Source organism: Lagenorhynchus albirostris, chromosome 9, assembly GCF_949774975.1.
Source record: "Lagenorhynchus albirostris chromosome 9, mLagAlb1.1, whole genome shotgun sequence".
Taxonomy (NCBI): Eukaryota; Metazoa; Chordata; class Mammalia; order Artiodactyla; family Delphinidae; genus Lagenorhynchus; species Lagenorhynchus albirostris.
The window spans coordinates 27,687,088-27,707,951 of NC_083103.1; the positions used below are offsets into that span (position 1 = coordinate 27,687,088).

Below are 20,864 nucleotides of genomic sequence, written 5' to 3' on the forward strand. Positions count from 1 at the left end.
TGTTGTATAAATCTACATTTCTACCAACAATGTCAGCCTTGGTCATTGTTAAACTTTAAAAATTATTGCCAATTTTGTGGGCAGAACTATCTTGTTTCGGTTTGCATTGCTTTAATTATGAATTATGAATTTTTCCATGCATACTGACTGTTTTTTTCTATAAATTATTTGTTCATATCCTTTGCTTCTTTTTATTAGATTGTCTTAATCTTGATTCATATAACTTCTCTTATATGTTAAAGAAATTGTTCCTTTCATGTATGTATTACAAATATCCTCCCTAGTCTTGAATATAATTTTTAATGACTAATTTTTAATGTAGTTACATGATTTCTGAATTATATCTTGCTTAGAAAGGCCTTTCCCATTATGAGATTTTGAATGCATTTATTGATTCTTTTAGAACACTCATGGTTTCAATTTTTAAGGGTTTAAATCTTAGGTATTTCTGGAAATTATTTAATTGCTACATATCAGATAGGGATCTAGCTTAATTTTCTTTTCTTTTCTTTTCTTTTTTTTTTGCGGTACGCGGGCCTCTCACTGTTGTGGCCTCTCCCGTTGCGGAGCACAGGCTCCAGACGCGCAGGCTCAGTGGCCATGGCTCACGGGACCAGCCGCTCCGCGGCATGTGGGATCCTCCCGGACCGGAGCCCGAACCCGCGTCCCCTGCACCGGCAGGCAGACTCTCAACCACTGCGCCACCAGGGAAGCCCTAATTTTCTTCTTAATGGGTCATCTAGCTGTCTCAAATCATTTATTGAATAATCTATTCCTTTTGACCACTTATTTGGAATACTCATTTATCAAATGGGTTTACATCAATTTTTGAATTCTCTCTTCCATGCTATTGACACACATGCTGCTTCTTCAGTCCCAAACTAATTACTATAGCTCCGTACCAGGTCTAATTATCAGGGCGAGCTTGTTCTTTCTTATTTTCTTTTTTAGAGTATTCCTGGCTTTTGGTATATGTTCTTTTTTTCAGTTGAACTTTAATTCAATCTTCTTTTTTTGGCCACACCTTGTGGCTTGCAGGATCTTAGTTCCCCCACCAGGGATTGAACCTGCACCCTCAGCAGTGAAAGCACAGAGTCCTAACCACTGGACCGCCAGGGAATTCAATTCATTCTTTAAGCTATAAAACTTTAATCTGTGCAGAGAGGAGTCTAAAGAAACCTTTGCTTGTTCTCACCTGTATTTTTTCACTCATATACATAACAACTCTATGTATTTATGTCTACCGGGTACTACACCATTGAGAATATAACCGGTTTGTATGCTCAGAATGATAGGTGGTGGAAATTGGAGAAAATTGATTCCCATACCCATGGCCCCAAACAAGAAATAGCAAAATTCTTCAGATGGAATTCTAGAGGCATGGATGTTTGTGTATAGGTTGTCAAAAATCTTGTGATTCTTTTTTTTATAGTGATAAAACCAACCAGTAAGTGTGAATAATAAGGGATCCAGTAAAAATATTTAAGAATAATTCTCAGTTATTGACTAGGCATTTTCCTGCCTTCTTCCCCAACTCCTAAAGTTCACTTGGTATAAGCAAGTGTCATTTTTAATTTTGTATGTTTTTTATTTGACATTTTCCCAACCTTTTTTGGAATCTCCTACTGTGTTGGCACTAAACTTAGAACAATCTCCTTGGGAATCTGATGCCCTTTCAGTTCACTTTTTAAATGTTCTTAAATATTGACAACCATCAGTTAAACTCCTAAAAATCTCTTCCCCCATGGATTTTGTACTAGATTTGATATCTTTTCTTATTTACACTTCCCATTATAGCAGAAGTGACAGCTAGCATGTTGCCCTAAATGCTTATGCTCCACCCCATTCCCCCTCTTTTTAATATCAGTTGATATTTTAGCAGCTGGGCTGAGCAGCCAGAGAGATTTCAAAATCAATGAGCATGTTTGGAACTCTCATTGGAACTCTTAGTCTTAGTAATGTTCTAAGGTATATATTGTTATTCTCATTTAACGGAAGAGTAAACAAGCTAAAAGAAGCTGAGGGGAGAGGAAAAAAATTATATTTATTGTACACTTACTATGTGTTAAAGAGTTGCTGGGTGTTTTACTCCATGAGGGCAGTGACCAAGATTTGTTTTGTTCATCAGTCCATCCTCAGTATCTAGCAGGCTGCCTGGGCCATTATACCCACTGAATGTTATTTGTTGAAAGCTTGAATGAACATCCATGCTGCAAGGCTGGATAGAAATGACTGATGAATAGAGGGCTGTTCTCCCTGTCTTGGTGAGTGTATCTGGGGGAGCAGACCAGTTTGTATACCTATAAAAGCTTTAGTAAATCAGGATTATTTTAATCTGTTTTATCAGAGTATCTGTTCTCAGTGACTATGGTAAACCCTAGCAGATTTTTTAAAATTTCCAACAATTAAATTTTCATCTTTGTGTTTTTTAGCCTCTCTATGTTAAAGGCTAGGGGATAGGCATGGGGAAGGGGGTAAGTACATAGAAAAGTATGCTTATTCTAGAAAGAACGTATCCGGACTGTATTTCCCTTTGTCAAATGTTGTTACTCTAACTTCTTTAACACTGCAAAGCATTATTCTTTTGAGGATAGTATTTGGTTAAATTATAGACCCACCCCCATGGATAACAGTTCCATGGGAGGAAAATGTGTTTCATATCTTAAAATTTCAATTTATATTTTTGGGACATACTCAGGCTGGTTTTCATTTGGCACTTAATTATGTTTGTGTTATCCACAACACTCTTTTCCATTAGCAGAATTAATCAAGGGTTGGTTACACTTCCTCCACAGAGCTACTCGTTTTTCTTCAGTTTTTCCATCTTCATCGCTTCGTATGCCTATGACACAGCTCATGATTAATCACTCGCTTTAAATATTTTGAACAACAGGACTGCTGCCTTTCTCAACCCTAGAGAGCCTGAGGAAGGCTACCATCACTTACAGAACACATGAAGAGGTACATTACAGTAGCCTCAGGGTCTCCTGCAACCCCAGGATAATTTTTCACAGAATTGTATTTTAAAATTCGAGAGCTGTTATATGCCTTTTCTACTAAATTGCTGAGGGATTTAATGTCTTTTTAATGTGAGAACCCATTTGCATTGTCCTGAAGTGTTACAGCCTTTAAACGAATCACAGGATGGTACTAGGCTCCATTTACTCCCAGATTTCATGTGCTATAGTAATAGTGAAGGAAAAATCATACTAATTTCTCAAACTGTCGGTGGTTTCTGTTGCTACTAATGTAAAAGTTTGGTTTTTAATTTGTTGTTAGTTTCTGCAAAGCACAAATCATATTATTGGTTTTAAATGATGATAGATGCTGTTACTTTAGAAATGTGGGAAAACAAAAAATAAGATTGTGGTGTGAAAACTCAATTTTAAATTCCTTGATTAATTTATTTTAGTGGCATATAGCAAAGACTATTCTTTATTATGCTGGAATAAGCCAGTTTACTATAGATCAGTCTAACAAATGAAGTGCCTGGAGGTACCTTATAAATTGCAGTACTGTTTTTGTTGTAGTGAATATAAATGAATCAAATGCAAATTCCTAAGACTCTTTAAAAATGTGTCTAGCAACATACGTATTTAAATCATTGACCTAAGTTTCATAGTTGATTATATTCAGCAATGATTTTGTTTGTTTACATTTTCTCAATTCTGACAGAAATCTGAAATTGCCAACCATTTTGAATTATAGATGTCGTTTCATTTCGTTGGTAAGGAAGTTTCTCCGTGCTTCCTTCTCACTGGCCATGCTATAGACTGAATGTTTGTGCCCCTCCCCCCTTCCCTCCCCAATTCATAAGTTGAAACCTAGTCCCCAGCGTGATGGTATTTGGAAGTGGGACCTTTGGGAGGTGATTAGGTTAAGAGGACAGAGCCCTCATGAATGGATTAGTGCTCTTATAAAAGAGGTCCCGGAGAGCCCCTTCCCCCATACCTTCCACCATGTGAGGTCAAAGCAGAAAGACTGTTGTCTATGAAATAGGAAGCAGGCTGTCACCAGACTCCAAAGCTGCTGGCACCTTGATCTTAGACCTGCTAGCCTCCAGAACCATGAGAAATAAATTTCTGTTGTTTATAAACCACCTAGGCTATGGTATTCTGTTATAGCAGTCTGAACTGACCAGGCCAAGAAGATAGCTTAAATGAGAGGGTGATAAAGCTTTCATAAAAATCTGAGTTGACAATGGATAATTATGTAGCCAATGCAACATGAATTAATATTATAATTAGAGGACTTTCCACAGATTCCACTGAGTGAGAAAAGCGAGATGTAGAAAAGCATGTAAAGAGGACTGTTGCATCAGCATGTAGGTGTGCCATATGTGTATGTACCTACATATCTCAGTATTTAGAGATATAGAGAAATGCAAACACACAAGTTGTTAACCTGGGCTTCCCAGGGAGTGAGGTGGGTGGGAATAGAACCAATAAACAAAAGATAGTAAATACTTCCCTAAAATGCAAGTTTTATGCTTTTTAAAATAGGCATGTTTGTACCAGTTGACTTTGTTTTTAGAGGAGATAGAATTAAGGTACAGTGGAAGCTCTTCTTCATTTACAGAGCAGTGAGTAAATTAGATTTCTCCATACTTAACACCTTGAGTATTGGACAGTAAATAAGGGAAACTGGAAATCTGATTCCTTTGTTTGGAAAAGGAATATGATCAACTTCCCTTAATTATTGGTAGGCAAAAGCCCCAAAGTGAGGGTGACTGTTCATATAGGGCTATGTCTTTCCTTTAGTCAGTAAGCAATTATTTAGCACCTAATATGGGCCTGGCCTTATGTGAGGTGCTGGGCAGGCTACCTGCAAGTAAGACTGCAAACTTTAAGGAACCTATAGTATAGTTGGGGAGACCAACAAGCAATTAATTTATAGCATGTTTGCTGAGTGGAAAGGGGAAGAAAGGAAAGCTTTCCAGGTAGAACAGTGTGTGAAAAGCCTCAGATGTGAGAAAGAGCATAGCATATGTAGGGACTGTGGAGTAGCATATGCTTGGGCAATACAGAGGAGGAAAGCTGGTTGGGCAGAGGAGGGTTAGAGACTCTCAGGAGACAAAATTTGGGTGAATTTGGATGAGATTGTTTAGTGGCTTAGTGGGCAAGCTCTTAGTGAGCTTGGCTTTCATCTACAAGTGATGAGGAGCTCTAGAAAGTCTGAGCGTGGAAGTTACATGATTGAATTTATGTTTTAGAAAGGTATCTCTAGCAGCAGGGTGGAAGATATAGTTGAAGACTAAGAGATTTGAGGCAGTGAAACCATTTAGGAAACTTGCTGAAGATAAACAAGAGAAAATAAGGGGAGTCAGAAGAGGAAGGTGATATTGTGGGAGATAGTATAAAAGTAGAGTTAATAGAATAGAATAATTGTTGTGAGAGATTGGCCAAGAAAGAGAGGAGTTAAACATGCCTCTAGAGTTGCTAAGAATGAAGTCAGTGTAATAACCAATTCTCCCCCATTAACTTGATGAGAAGGGAGAGGGCTTAGATTTAGAACATGCTAATAAACAGACTAACTCTAAACACAAAACTAATTTTTACTGAGAGTTTATTATATATCAGGCTAAAATATTACATATATTATCTATTAGCATTCATTCAACAAATACATTTTGAGTGCCAACCAAGTATCTAGTGATGTTTTAGATATTATTATTATCATTATTTCCATGTCATAAACGAGGAAACTGCACCTTGAAGTGGTTAAGGAACTTGTCCGTGGTATCACAGCTAATAGATGGTGGAGCCAAGACTAGAATCCAGGTTTGCTCACCTCTCAAATGCTTTTCAACAACTGTGCGGTGTTGCCTTTTTGACATCATGTGGAGTGGGTAGGCTCCATATTTCCCAGCAAAGCTGGAGACACACAACCTACTATTTACTCCAGGGCCTGTGAGTGTCTCTAAATTATATAATTTCATTGATATGTTTTCACTTTTCCAAGCTATTGGTTTCTGTCTATGAAAGATTAGGTTATAATTCTTTCCTCTCTCTGCCTCACTATACACATGCAACTTTATCTCCTGTACTTCCTCAATACAGTGATGATCAAATTTTCATTTAATATATTCACTATTCCTAAATTAAGATAATATTCCCTAATCACAGCTGAGCCATGCATAAAAATATGATTACTTTTCCTTTACTACATGATTTTAATATTTTCATCTTTTGTTTATTTGCTTAATTTTCAACTTGCCTGTTATTAATCCAACCTCTGACTCTTTGGCAACTATCTAGAATGCCCTTGAATGTATTCATTCACATTCAGGTTTCTATTTTGTCTTCCAGAAGTCTCTCCTGTACTGTTCTTATCTGTACCTATCTGTTGATTTCTTCTCTGCCTGGTGTACCTTTGATCACCTGGGGCCTTCTTTCATGATCATCCTGAGATGCTCTTTACCTCGTCTTTGAGTTGTATAACTTGTTTCTGATTTTTCTTGTCTTTCCTTTTAATTCTCATAGAAGATAATTTTTTGGAAATTTTTCATGTTTGAAAATATATTTATTTTTTCCGTCATTTATAAATGGTAGTTTGGGTCCACCAGAGGGCACACAGCAGAAGCAAGAACTACAGTCCTACAGCCTGTATAACAAAAACGTCATTCAGAGAAAATGAAAAGGCAGAGGACTATGTAGCAGACGAAGGAACAAGCTAGAACCCCAGAAAAAAAACTAAATGAAGTGGAGATAGGCAATCTTCCAGAAAAAGAATTCAGAATAATGATAATGAAGATGATCCAGGACCTTGGAAAAAGAATGGAGACAAAGATCGAGAAGGTGCAAGAAATGTTTAACCAAGACCTAGAAGAATTAAAGAACAAACACCTAGAAGAATTAAAGAACAAACAGAGATAAACAATACAATAACTGAAATGAAAAATACATTAGAAGGAATCAATAGCAGAATAACTGAGGCAGAAGAACGGGTAAGTGACCTGGAAGACAGAATGGTGGGATTCACTGTCATGGGACAGAATAAAGAAAGAAGAATGAAAAGAAATGAAGACAGCCTAAGAGACCTCTGGGACAACATTAAACGTACCAACATTCGCATTATAGGGATCCCACAAGGAGAAGAGAGAGAGAAAGGACTTGAGAAAATATTTGAAGAGATTATAATCAAAAACTTCCCTAACATGGGAAAGGAAATAACCACCCAAGTCCAGGACGTGCAGAGAATCCCAGACAGGATAAACCAAGGAGAAACATGCCAAGACATGTAGTAATCAAATTGACAAAAATTAAAGACAAAGAAAAATTATTAAAGCAACAAGGGAAAAATGAGAAATAACTAAGGGAACTCCCACAAGGTTAACAGCTGGTTTCTCAGCAGAAACTCTACAAGCCATAAGGGAGTGGCACAATATATTTAAAGTGATGAAGGGAAGAACCTACAACCAAGATTACTTTACCCAGCAAGGATCTCATTCAGATTTGATGGAGAAATCAAAAGCTTTACAGACAAGCAAAAGCTAAGAGAATTCAGCACCACCAAACCAGCTCTGCAACAAATGCTAAAGGAGCTTCTCTAAGTGGGAAACACAAGAGAAGAAAAGGACCTATAAAAACAAACCCATAACAATTAAGAAAATGGAAATAGGAACACACATATCGATAATTACCTTAAATATGAATGGACTAAAAACTTCAACCAAGAGACACAGTCTTGCTGAATGGATACAAAAACAAGACCCATATATATGCTGTCTACAAGAGACCCACTTCAGACCTAGGGACACACACAGACTGAAAGTGAGGAGATAGAAAAAGATATTCCATGCAAGTGGAAATCAAAAGAAAGCTGGAGTACCAATTCTCATATTAAATAAAATAGACTTTAAAATAAAGAATGTTACAAGAGACAAGGAAGGACACTACATAATGATCTAGGGATCAATCCAAGAAGAAGATGTAACAATTATAAATATATATGCACCCAACATAGGAGCACCTCAATACATAAGGCAAATGCTAACAGCTATAAAAGAGGAAATCGACAGTAACATAATAATAGTGGGGGACTTTAACACCTCACTTACACCAATGGACAGATCATCCAGACAGAAAATTAATAAGGAAACACAAGCTTTAAATGACACAAAAGACCAGATAGATTTAATTGATATTTATAGGACATTCCATCCGAAAACAGCAGATTACACTTTCTTCTCAAGTGCACATGGAACATTCTCCAGGATAGATCACATCTTGGGTCACAAATCAAGCCTCAGTAAATTTAAGAAAATTGAAATCATGTCAAGCATCTTTTCTGACCACAGTGCTATGAGATTAGAAATCAATTACAGGGATAAAAACACAAACACATGGAGGCTAAACTATACATTACTAAATAACCAAGAGTTCACTGAAGAAATCAGAGAAGAAATCAAAAAATACCTAGAGAAAAATGACAATGAAAACATGATGATCCAAAACCTATGGGATGCAGCAAAAGCAGTTCTAAGAGGGAAATTTATAGCAATACAATCTTACCTCAAGAAACAAGAAAAATCTCAAATAAACAATCTAATCTTACACCTAAAGGAAGTAGAGAAAGAAGAACAAACAAAACCCAGAGTTAGTAGAAGGAAAGAAATCATAAAGATCAGAGCAAAAATAAATGAAATAGAACTAAAGAAAACAATAGGAAAGATCAATAAAACTAAAAGCTTGTTCTTTGAGAAGATAAACAAAATTGATAAACCTTTAGCCAGATTCATCAAGAAAAAGGGGGAGAGAACTCAAATCAATAAAATTAGAAATGAAAAAGGAGAAGTTACAACAGACACCACAGAAAAACAAAGCATCCTAAGAGACTACTATAAGCAACTCTATGCCAATAAAATGGACAACCTGGAAGAAATGGACAAATTCTTACAAAGGTATAACCTTCCAAGACTGAACCAGGAAGAAATAGAAAATATGAACAGACCAATCACAAGCATTGAAATTGAAACTCTGATTAAAAATCTCCCAAGAGGGCTTCCCTGGTGGCGCAGTTGTTGAGAGTTTGCCTGCCGATGCAGGGGACACGGGTTCGTGCCCCGGTCTGGGAAGATCCCACATGCCGCAGAGTGGCTGGGCCCGTGAGCCATGGCCTGAGCCTACGCGTCCGGAGCCTGTGCTCCGCAATGAGAGAGACCACAGCAGTGAGAGGCCCGTGTACTGCAAAAAAAAAAAAAAAAAAAAAAATCTCCCAAGAAACAAAAGTCCAGGACCAGATGGCTTCACAGGTGAATTCTATCAAACATTTAGAGAAGAGCTAATACCCATCTTTCTCAAACTCTTCCAAAAAATTGCAGAGGAAGCAACACTCCCAAACTCATTCTACGAGGCCACCATCACCCTGATACCAAAACCTGACAAAGATACTCCAAAAAAAGAAAATTACAGACCAATATCACTAATTAATATAGGTGCAAAAATCCTCAACAAAATACTAGCAAACAGAATCCAACAACACATTAAAAGGATCATACACCATGATCAAGTGGGATTTATCCCAGGGATATAAGGATTCTTCAATATACGCAAATCAATCAATGTGATACACCATATTAACAAATTGAAGAATAAAAAACATATAATCATCTCAATAGATTCAGAAAAAGCTTTTGACAAAATTCAACACCCATTTATGATAAAAACTCTCCAGAAAGTGAGCATAGAGGGAAACTACCTCAACATAATAAAGCCCATATATGACAAACCCACAGCAAACATCATTCTCAATGGTGAAAAACTGAAACCATTTCCTCTAAGATCAGGAACAATACACGGATGTCCACTCTCGCCACTATTATTCAACATAGTTTTGGAAGTCCTAGCCACAGCAATCGGAGAAGAAAAAGAAACAAAAGGAATCCAAATTGGAAAAGAAGAAGTAAAACTCACTGTTTGCAGATGACATGATATTTTACATAGAGAATCCTAAAGATGCCACCAGAGAACTACTAGAGCTAATCAATGAATTTGGTAAAGTTGCAGAATACAAAATTAATGCACAGAAATTTCTTGCATTCCTATACACTAACAATGAAATATCAGAAAAAGAAATTGAGGAAATAATCTCATTCACCATTGCAACAAAAAGAATAAAATACCTAGGAATAAACGTACCTAAGGTGGTAAAAACCTGTACTCAGAAAACTATAAGACACTGATGAAAGAAATCAAAGGTGACACAAACAGATGGAGAGATAAACCATGTTCTTGCATTGGAAGAATCAATATTGTGAAAATGACTATTCTACCCAAAGCAATCTACAAATTCAATATAATCCCTATCAAATTACCAATGGCATTTTTTACAATTTTTTACAGAACTAGACCAAAAAATCTTAAAATGTGTATGGAGACACAAAAGACCCTGAACAGCCCAAGCAAACTTGAGGGAAAAAAACGGAGCTGGAGGAATCAGACTCCCTGACTTCAGACTATACTACAGGGCTGCAGTTGTCAAGACAATATGGTACTGGCACAAAAACAGAAATATAGATCAATGGAACAGGATAGAAAGCCCAGAGATAAACCCACGCACCTATGGTCAACTAATCTATGACAAAGGAGGCAAGGATATGCAGTGGAGAAAAGACAGTCTCTTCAATAAATGGTGCTGGGAAAGCTGGACAACTACACGTAAGGGAATGAGATTGGAACACTCCCTAGCACCATACACAAAAGTAGGCTCAGGATGGATTAAAGACCTAAATGTAAGACCAGACACTATGGAACTCTCAGGAAAACATAGGAAGAACACTCTGACATAAAGCACAGCAAGATCTTTTTTGACCCATCTCCTAGAGTAATGGAAATAAAACCCAAAATAAACAAATGGGACCTAATGAAACTTAAAAGCTTTTTCACAGCAAAGGAAACTATAAACAAGACGAAAAGACAACCCTGAGAATGGTAGAAAATATTTGCAAATGAATTAACGGACGAAGGATTAATCTCTAAAATATATAAACAGCTTGTGCAGCTCAATATTGAGAAGGCAGACAGCCCAATCAAAAAATGGGCGGGAGACCTGAGTGGACATTTCTCCAAAGGAGACATAGAAATGGCTGAGGGGCACATGGAAGGCTGTTTAACATCACTCGTTGTTGGAGAAATGCAAATCAGAACTACAATGAGGTATCACCTCACACCAATTAGAATGGCCATCATCAGAAGATCTACAAACAGATGCTGGAGAGGGTGTGGAGAAAAGGGAACCCTCTTGCACTGCTGGTGGGAATGTAAATTGATACAGTCTCTATGGAGAACAGTATGGAGGTTCCTTAAAAAACTAGAAATAGAATTAGCACATGACCCAGCAATCCCACTACTGGGCATATACCCAGAGAAAACTATAATTCAAAGAGACACATGCATCCCAGTGTTCATTGCAGCACTATTTACAATAGCCAGGTCATGGAAGCAACCTAAATGCCCATAGACAGATGAATGGATAAAGAAGATATGGTACATGTATACAATGGAATATTACTCAGCCATAAAGAGGAATAAAATTGGGTCATTTGTAGAGACGTGGATGGACCTAGAGACAGAGTGAAGTAAGAAAGAGAAAAACAAATATCGTACATTAACCCATACATGTGGAATCTAGAAAAATGGTACAGATGAACCAGTTTGCAGGGCAGAAGTAGAGGCACAGATGTAGGGAACAAATGTATGGACAACAAGTGGGGCAAGTAGTGGGGGGGCGGTTAGTGGTGTGATGAATTGGGAGGTTGGGATTGACATGTATACATTAATATGTATAAAATAGATAACTAATAAAAAAAATGGTAGTCTGGCTTGGTAATGAATTCTAGTTTGATAATAATTTTCCTTCAGAATTTTAAAAGGATTTCACCATTGTTATCTAGCTTGCAGTACTGAGATTAAGCCACTTTGAATCCCATTTTTCCTTTCTTGTTGCTTGAGGGATGGTCTCTTTGTCTCCAGTGATCTGAATTTGGAAATTGCCTGATAGTTTTTGTTTTGCTTTTTTTTTGGTGAGGTGTGGGCTGATTCTTCTCTCTACATAGTGTCTCTCTGTCATTTTTTTCCTCTCTCAATTCTTCCTTCCACCTGCATCTTTTAGTTTATAAGTATGTTATAATAAGAAATACATTTGGTCTTTTCCTCTGGTTTCTGGCAGAGAGCTCCTTAAACCTTGGAATTTCCTGAGTGATAGGAGTATCATTTGTCATTCATAAGGGGCCCCTTTTGAGTACACCTGAGCTTTATTAGTTTTTTAATATTTATACACTTATTTATTTATTTGGCTGTGCCAGGTCTTAGTTGTGGCACGCAGGATCTTGTAGTTGTGGCCTGTGGGCTCTTAGTTGCAGCATGCGGGATCTAGTTCCCTGATCAGGAATTGAACCCGGGCCTCATGCATTGGGAACTTGGAGTCTTAACCACTGGACCCCCAGGGAAGTCCCTACACCTGAGCTTTACTGAGGTGACTTAGGGTGGTGCTCCTAGTCAGCCTAAGGTTGGGGCTGGTCACCAGAAAGACCAAGTGACTAGAGGGTTGGAACTTACAGCCCTATCCACCAGCCTCTGGGAAGGGGAAGTGGGTGGCATGGGAAATGCATATTAAGCTTTAAACTCTTGAACAAAAAGATTTGGAGAGTTTCTCAGTCGGTGAATGCATCCACAAGCCAGGAGGGTGGTATACCCCAGTTCCATGGAGACAGAAGTTCCTGTTCTAGGGAACCTTCTGGACCTCACCCTGTGTACCACCTCTTTATTTGCCTGTTCATCTGTATCCTTTAAAATACCCTTTATAATAAGCAGGTACACATAAGCAAATGTTTCTCTGAGTTCTGTGGGTGGCTTTAGCAAAATAACTGAACCCAAGGAGTGGGTTGTGGGAACCTCTGATTATAGCCATTTAGTCAGAAGCACAGGTGACAACTGGGACTTGTGATTGGAGTCTGAAAGGGCTGAGTCCTTAACAGGTGGGATCTGATGCTTTCCAGGTAGATAGTGCTAGAATTGAGTTAAATTGTAGGATACCCAGTCAGTGTCCACTGAGAATTGGACAATTGCTTAGTGGCATTGGAAAAAACACATATTAGAGGAAGTTTTCCCTAGATGTGTGCTGATCTGTGGTTTTCTGCTCAGTTTTCAGAGGGAACTAAAAGGTTAATTTTCACTAAGAATGTGAAAACATGAGTGCAGACTGTCAACTGAGAGCTCCCTTGCAGGTTGCTCCACCTAGTCCTTTGGAATGGGGGACCTCTCATGTTTACATCCTCTAGCGCTGGTGAGATTCTGCAGAGAAGAATCTAAAGTCTCCTTCCTGGCGGGTGATAGCTGGCTGACAGCATTCTGTGAGCCCGGTGGGGTAGCCATGTCCTCTATTTTTAGTAAGCTATTTTTAGTAGCTGACCCTTGAGCTATTTTCAGTGACATCAGTCCAGAAGGGAGGTACCTCTGTCTTACATTCTTTAAAGAAAAGACCTCCAATCTTTTGCTGCTGCAGAGCTTTGCTGGTTTCTGGGCTATTCAGAGTAGACTGGGGGTGTGAGATCTACTAGACGTTTAGATAATTTTCTTTTTAAAAGTCCTCCCTTTACCCACATTTCCAAAGATACCTGATACTGCCAATTTCCAGGGTTTATTGCTGCCAGCTAAGGATTCAGTTTGCTTGTGTCTGCTAAGTCATATATTTATTTCCTTCTGTTTTATATTCTCTCGGAATTTGTTTCTGTTTCATCTCATGTTTTCCATGTTTTTGTGGGTTGTGCCTTTAAAAAAAAAGATCCCTTTACTATTTCAATGGATCTTTGATAGGTAGTGAAAATAGGTATGTGTATTCAGATTTCTGTCTTTACCCAGAAGTCCAGAAAATGCCAGGAAACTCTTTCTGGAGTCTTTTGATGTTGCTGTGCTTTTGATTTCACTTATTAGAGCTAGTTTCCTTGGTGGCATCCTTTATGGAGATAAAGAATGATAGCCAAAATGCCCTTGTTGAATGGATTGGAACAGGTTCGTTTTTTGTTTTTTGTTTTTTTGGTCTCTGCCATCAGCTGGCTCTGCGGTTTGAGTCAAATCCCTTAAACTCTGCTTCTTAGTCTATGTCTCTACAAAATAGAAATAATACCTTATGCTCACAGGTTATTATGAAGATAAAATCAGATAATCTGGCAGTGTTTTGTGAAAGGGTTTTTAATGTGCTTCATAAATGGAAACTAATATATGTGAAGATACCTTAGTGTTCTTCATGGTATAAACAATGTCAGTTTTAAGCCCTTTCCCCACAGATTCTTTTTTTTTTCCACTGCCTAATCATTTTTGTTGCTTTTCCCTGAAACTTTACTCCCGTTTTCCAAGAGCAGCTAATTGCTCTACCCTATGCCAAGAGAAGGGAAATGATTATCCTCAGCTCTTGTCAGACTTCTGCCAACACCTCCCATGGCATTTCTTCACTAAGACAAAAACAATGAGGGAATAAATTCATCTTCAGTTCATTATGTCTTCTCTGTTTTTCTGTCTTTGAGTATCCCATCTGCTTACCATAGATGAGGGACTTTTCCCTGTGTCATCACCAAAGTTGCAAACCAAATGACAGGGCCTGTCAGTAGCTTATCCCAACTGCCAAACTGTGGACTATACTTGCTCTACTAACTGGAGAAAAAATACTGACAAAAAAAAAAGGCATGGATTCAGTGACCTAAGCCAAAAATAGTTACAGGCTTAAAAAAAAACATCAATTGTTTATGATTCCCTGCTGGCAGCAAAGAACTCCAAAATAGCTGTTCTTCTGAACTTTCTCTGAAAGATTAATTGTCTCATGTTTCTGTAGCATCAGTTCCTGATATTCATGTGCTAGAGATACAATTCTTATGTACCTTTCCTAAGAAGTTTTTCTTGAGGCTGTTGATGGCTGGAAACTGTATGTTTTGTAATATAAAAAGGAAATGAGATGGATTTTGACTTCTGGACTTGATGGAGTAATTGGGACCAGCCTAGCTCTCCAACTTTAAGCACCTAGAAAACTGGATAAAATTTATGGAACAACATTTATTTTTTAAACAGTGGATAAGAGGCATCCCTGAACTCTGATCCCTGAGAAAGGAAACAAATAAGGTGAATCCTAAAATCACTTTGGTTTTCTGCCAGAGGAACAGGGATGGGGATCCCAGGATGATTCTCCTGATTTCAGGAGACAGAGATCACAGTGTGGAGAAGAGATGAGGCAGCTGGAATTTGCAGGACACAGTACAGGAGAGGAGAGAGCTGTGCAGAGAAAAAACTCCAGAAATCTGCTTATGAGTCCTTTGGGTGTGATGCTGAATACAAATCCAGAAATTTATAGGGTAGAAACCAATGAGACTGGGGAAAGATAGTTGGGGAGTTGTTAGCTGAAAATTCCCATAGCTCACACAGGGCTGGGAGATGTTAAAATTCTGACCGCTCGATTAGAGGGTGCTCATTTAACACCTATGACATTTCCATAGAGACTCCAGAAAGGTCATACATTAGAAGTGTGGCAAAACTAGCCATAATGTAAAGGCTACTCTAGACTTTTCATAACAAAGCTGAAAAAGAAGTTTTGAAAAGATCAACCTTATTGGCAAGCAGATTAAACACCTGGCAGAAAAATGTCCAATGCTATTTAAAAGCTGAAACAAAATCTAGCAATCAAGAATGTAAAATTAACAATGGCCAACCTCCAATAAAAGATACTAAAGCAGTAAAGAACCTTAAAACAGCTATTATGAATATGCTTAAAGATATAATGGAAACCATGACAATAATATTCAACTATAAAAAAGAACCAAATGGAGCTTTTGGAGCAGAATAATAGAATGTTTAATATACTTATTGGATGAGATTAATAGCAGATTAGATACTGCAAAATAAAAAAAATTAGTGAACTTTAAGATATATGAACAGGGTCTACCCAAACTGAAAGTCAAAAAGAAAAAAGGCTGAAAAAAAATCAACAGAGCCTCAGTAACCTGTGGAAAATATTAATTCATTTGGAGTCCCAGAAAAAGGGATAGAGGGCAAGAAAATACTTGAAGAAATAGTAGCTGAAAAATGTTCATATTTGAACAGTCCCAAGAAGTTCAAGGAACCCCAACCCAAGCAGGTTAGACACAAAGAAAACCACAAAGAGGTACATCATAATCAAATTGCTAAAATTAAATTATTAAAAGAAATTTCTTAGGAGCAGTTGGGGGGTGTGTGTGAGGAGATATATTCTGTCTGTACAGGGGAACAAAGATAAGAAAAACTAGTCTTTTACACACACACACACACACACACACACACACACACACACACACAAGTAATGTAGAAGACAATGGAATGATTTCTCTACAGTGCTAAAAGAAAAATTCCACCTTAAGTTCTATACCCAGTGAAACTATTCTTCCAAAGTAGGGGAAAACATTTTTTTTTTTTTGCCCTAGACAAACTAAAGCTGAGAAAATTTGTTGCCGCAGACCTGCACTATAAAATATAAAAAACATTGAAGAAAAATGTCACAGATGAAAATTTGTATGTAGATAAAAGGAGTGGAGGGTACCAGAAGTAGTAAATAAGAGGGTAGAGATCAAAATTGTTTTTTCTAATTGAAATCTTTTTAAAAGATAAATGACTTTTTAAGACAAAAATATATTGTCATGTTTATGAAATATGTAAAAGTAAAATATATAAAAACAAGGATGGCAGGGTGATATGGAAGTATATTGTTGAAAGTTCTTATAAGTAAAACAGTATAATATTATTTGAAGGAAGATTGTGATAAATTAAAGATGTATAAACCCTAGCATGACCACTAAAACAACTACAAACATGTATAGCCAATAACCCAGTAGTGGAAACAAGTTGGAAAACTAAAATATACTCAGTAAATCTAGAAGAATGATGGAAAAGAGAGAGAGAGAAAACCTCAGAAAATAAATTGCAAGGGAAATGAGAATGTAACATGAATGGAATGAAAATGAGAACATAACATTGAAATTTGTGAAATGTAGCTATAGTAGTGTTCAGAGGGAAATTTCAAACATACTTGCTTATGTTTGAAAAAAAACAAGGTCTAAATCAATAATCTAGGCTTCCAATTTAAGAAGTTAGAAAAGGAAGAACATGTTAAATCCAAGTAAGTAGAGGGATGGAAACAATAAAGATAAAAATAGAAAACAATAAAATATTAAATGGGAAAACAATAGAAAAAAATCACTGGTACCAAAAGCTAGTTTAAAAAAATAGCAAAATTGACACATCTAAATAGACTCATCAGGAAAGAGAAGACACAAGTTACAAATTACCAGATACTGTAAACATTGAAGGAATAACTAGATAATATTATGAACAACGTTGAGGCCATAAAAATTAATAAGTGAATGCATTTTGTTGTATGTAAATTATATCTTAGTAAGGGTGATTGAAAAAAAGAAAATGAGTAATTTTAGTTGCTATGATTGAGTTTCCATCTAGTCACAGCTTATGTCATTTAATCTCACAATAAAATGGTGATATAACTTAGTGGTTTGGAGTATATACTCTACACTGAGACTACTGTCTTTGAATTATGGTTCAGCCAATTAGTAAGTATATGACTAGGTAAGTTATTTAACTACCAGAATGTAAACTGCACATGGACTGGGAATTTCTTTTTTGTTCACTTACATGATTTCTTGGCACGTGGTAGGCAACCAGTAAATATTTGTTCTTAAACCCTAGTTGACAGATGAAATTGGCAAAGAAGAGATTTACTGACTTTCAAAGCTTACCAGGAAGGGAGAAACTCAGAATTTGACCTAGGTCTGCCAGATTCGAAAATTAGTGTCTTTCTCCTGCTGCTATGTCAGACAAATAAGAAACCTTAAAAAGAGTAAGAGAGCCTGATAGGTAACTATGCATGTGTCTTGGAACTTCCTTATAAGAAAAGGAAATTATACTTCTTTTGATTACCAAATTAATCCTTGGAACTGTTGCCTCTCTCGGTTTAAATAGAACTGCTATTGCAGAATGGAAAGAAAGCAGGGGTCATTTTTCTTTTTCTAATACTTTTCATTTGATGCTGCTGCTTAAACTGTACAGTTGAGATCGCAAATGCAAGTACTCAGTGTGCCAGGATTTTTGTAAGGCAAAACCTTACAAAAACAAGTTAAGAGTTTTGATTCTTGAAGAGCATGCCATTTTGCTCTACGTTAGACTCCTCTAATATAGGCCATCAGAGCAGTATGAGATTAAATCCTACTCAAATTAATTTTAAAATGTGAAGCACATGCCCAGTATTTGGTAGGCATTGGGATAGGTAATGAAACTGAAGATATCAGACTAACTTTTATGTGCCAGGTATCTTGCTCATTTTTATTTGATCTTCACAACTTTAAGTGCAAATCCCATTCTAACCAAATGGCGTAGAGTGTAATTGTGTAGAGTTACAGTAAATAATACATCTGGGATTTCATTTTAAGATTGTCAACCACAATCATAATGTGTTTGGTGTGTTTATGTTATTTTTTCTTCCTTCTAATCAGGTAACTCAATTGAAGTGTGACTTAACCAAGAATAAATCTAAAAACATAAGTATTCTCAACTGTCTTTCTCTAGCTTAGTTTCCTCGTGTTGCAATTTTTTTTTTAAGTTTTATTGTAGAAAATTTCAAACATACAGAAGTGAGAGGCTAGTTCAACAAACTCTTATGTAGCCATCACTCAGCCCCAAAAAACATCAAGTGTGGTCAACACTGCTTCAGCTACTGTATTTCTGCCTACTCCTTCACACTCCCTGGTAATAATAGCATTTCATCAGTAAGACTTTCAGTATGTATTTCTAAAAGACAGGGAAATAATTGTTTAAAAAAATCAAAATTACAGGGCTTTCCTGGTGGCGCAGTGGTTGAGAGTCTGCCTGCCGATACCGGGGGACATGCCCTGGTCCGGGAAGATCCCACATGCTGTCGAGTGGCTGGGCCTGTGAGCCATGGCCGCTGAGCCTGCGTGTCCGGAGCCTGTGCTATTATTGAAACTAGATAAAAATTAATATAGGTATATTGATAAGATAAAGTTAATGTATGTGGAATACATTTCACATGATATATAAAAATTCATTGGAGTAGATGATAGACATAAATATTAAAGTTAGAACTATAAAATGCTTAGAAGAAACTATTGGAGAAAATATTTGTGATCATGGTCTAGACAGTGATTTCTCAGGGCACGAAAAACACAAACCATGAAAGAAAAAAAAAGATAACATGGCCTTCATCAAAATGAAAAAATTGCTTTTCATTTAAAAAGTTTATTTTTTCCAGCTTTATTGAGATGTAATTGACATAAAACATTGTAGAAGTTTAATGTGTGCAATTTGGTGTATGTATATATTACAGAATGGTTACTACAGTAAAAGTTAACAGATCTATCTCCTCACATAGTTATGATCCTGTGTGTGTGTTGAGAACTTTTAAGATCTACTCTTTTAAGCAACAAGGATTCACTGTAGAACAAAGGGAATTATACCCATTATCTTGTAATAACCTATAATGGAATATAATCTGCAAAAGTACTGAATCACTATGCTGTACACCTGAAACTAACACTATATTGTCAATCAACTATACTTCCATTAAAAAAAAGGAAAAAGAAGAAAAAATTTTAAAACAAAAATAATCTACTCATTTAGCAACTTCTAAATATACATTACAGTATTGTTAACTATAACTACCATGCTGTGCATTACATCCCCAGAACTTATTCATCTTTTTTCACAATTTTATTGAGATATAATTGACATATAACATTGTATAAGTTTAAGGTATATAATATAATGATTTGATGTATGTATATATTATGGAATGATTAGTACAATATGTTTAGGTAACATTCATCACCTCACATAGTTACATTTTATTTCTTGTGATGAGAAAAGATCTATTCTCTTAGCAACTTTCATATATATAATACAGCATTGTTAACTATAGTCACCATGCTGTACATTACATCCTTAGAATTTATAGATCTTATAACTGGAAATTTGTGATTTTTCACTGCCCCTCCCCCTGCCCCTGCAATCACCAATCTGTCCTATCTGTTCTCTGTTTCTATGACTTCAGTTTTCTTTTTAGATTACACATATAAGTGAGACACAGTATTTGTCTTTGTCTGACTTGTTTCACTTAGCATAATGCCCTCAAGGGCCATCTCATTTTGTTCGTGCATTGTTTTCCTAATTTCCTTTAGGATATATTCTTGTACTTCACTAAACTTCTGTTAAGAGGATGATTCTGAATTCTTTGTGAGTTCATACTCTCCATTTCTTTAGGTTCAGTTATTGGAACTTTATTAGTTTCCTTTGGTTTTATCATGTTTACCTGATTCTTCATGATCCTGGATTCCTTGCGTTGGTATCTACGTGTTTCCATCTCCTCTTCTAGACTTTACAGGTTCATTTTGGCAGGGAAAGAGCTTCACCAGTCAGCTCAGTTTGGGGTACTGGACACGTCAGCTGGTAGAGCCCATGGTTTGCTATCAGGGTCTCTATGTGGGTGAGGTGCTCTGAGGTGTGTGTGTGGAGGGTGCCCCTGGCTGGGTTGTAGAGTCAGTTGGGCCTGCTGGCTAGGCTGTGCATTCAAGCGGATTCCTGGGTGGTGTCCGTGATTGGGCAGGGCTGTAGGCTGGGCTCTAAGTCTGCTCAGGGTACTGTTCAGGCTCCCTGGTTATGGAAGACCAGAGGCTATACTTGTTGGGAAGGGCTGCTGGCTTAGCTCTTTGCCAGAGTGGGGCTGTAGGATGGGCTCTGTGGTTGCCGGTGTTCTTGGCCATGCTTGCTGGATGGATGGGACTGGAGCCTATGCTCAACAGCTGGGCAGGGCTGCAATTTGCT

The 20,864-nt window shown here is 37.2% G+C and overlaps 1 long non-coding RNA gene across 1 annotated transcript in view; it reads left to right on the plus strand.

The window, feature by feature from the left end:
- LOC132525906 (uncharacterized) overlaps nt 1–20,864 on the plus strand; it is a 269,675-nt gene that overhangs the window by 25,497 nt on the left and 223,314 nt on the right. The window lies entirely within an intron of this gene.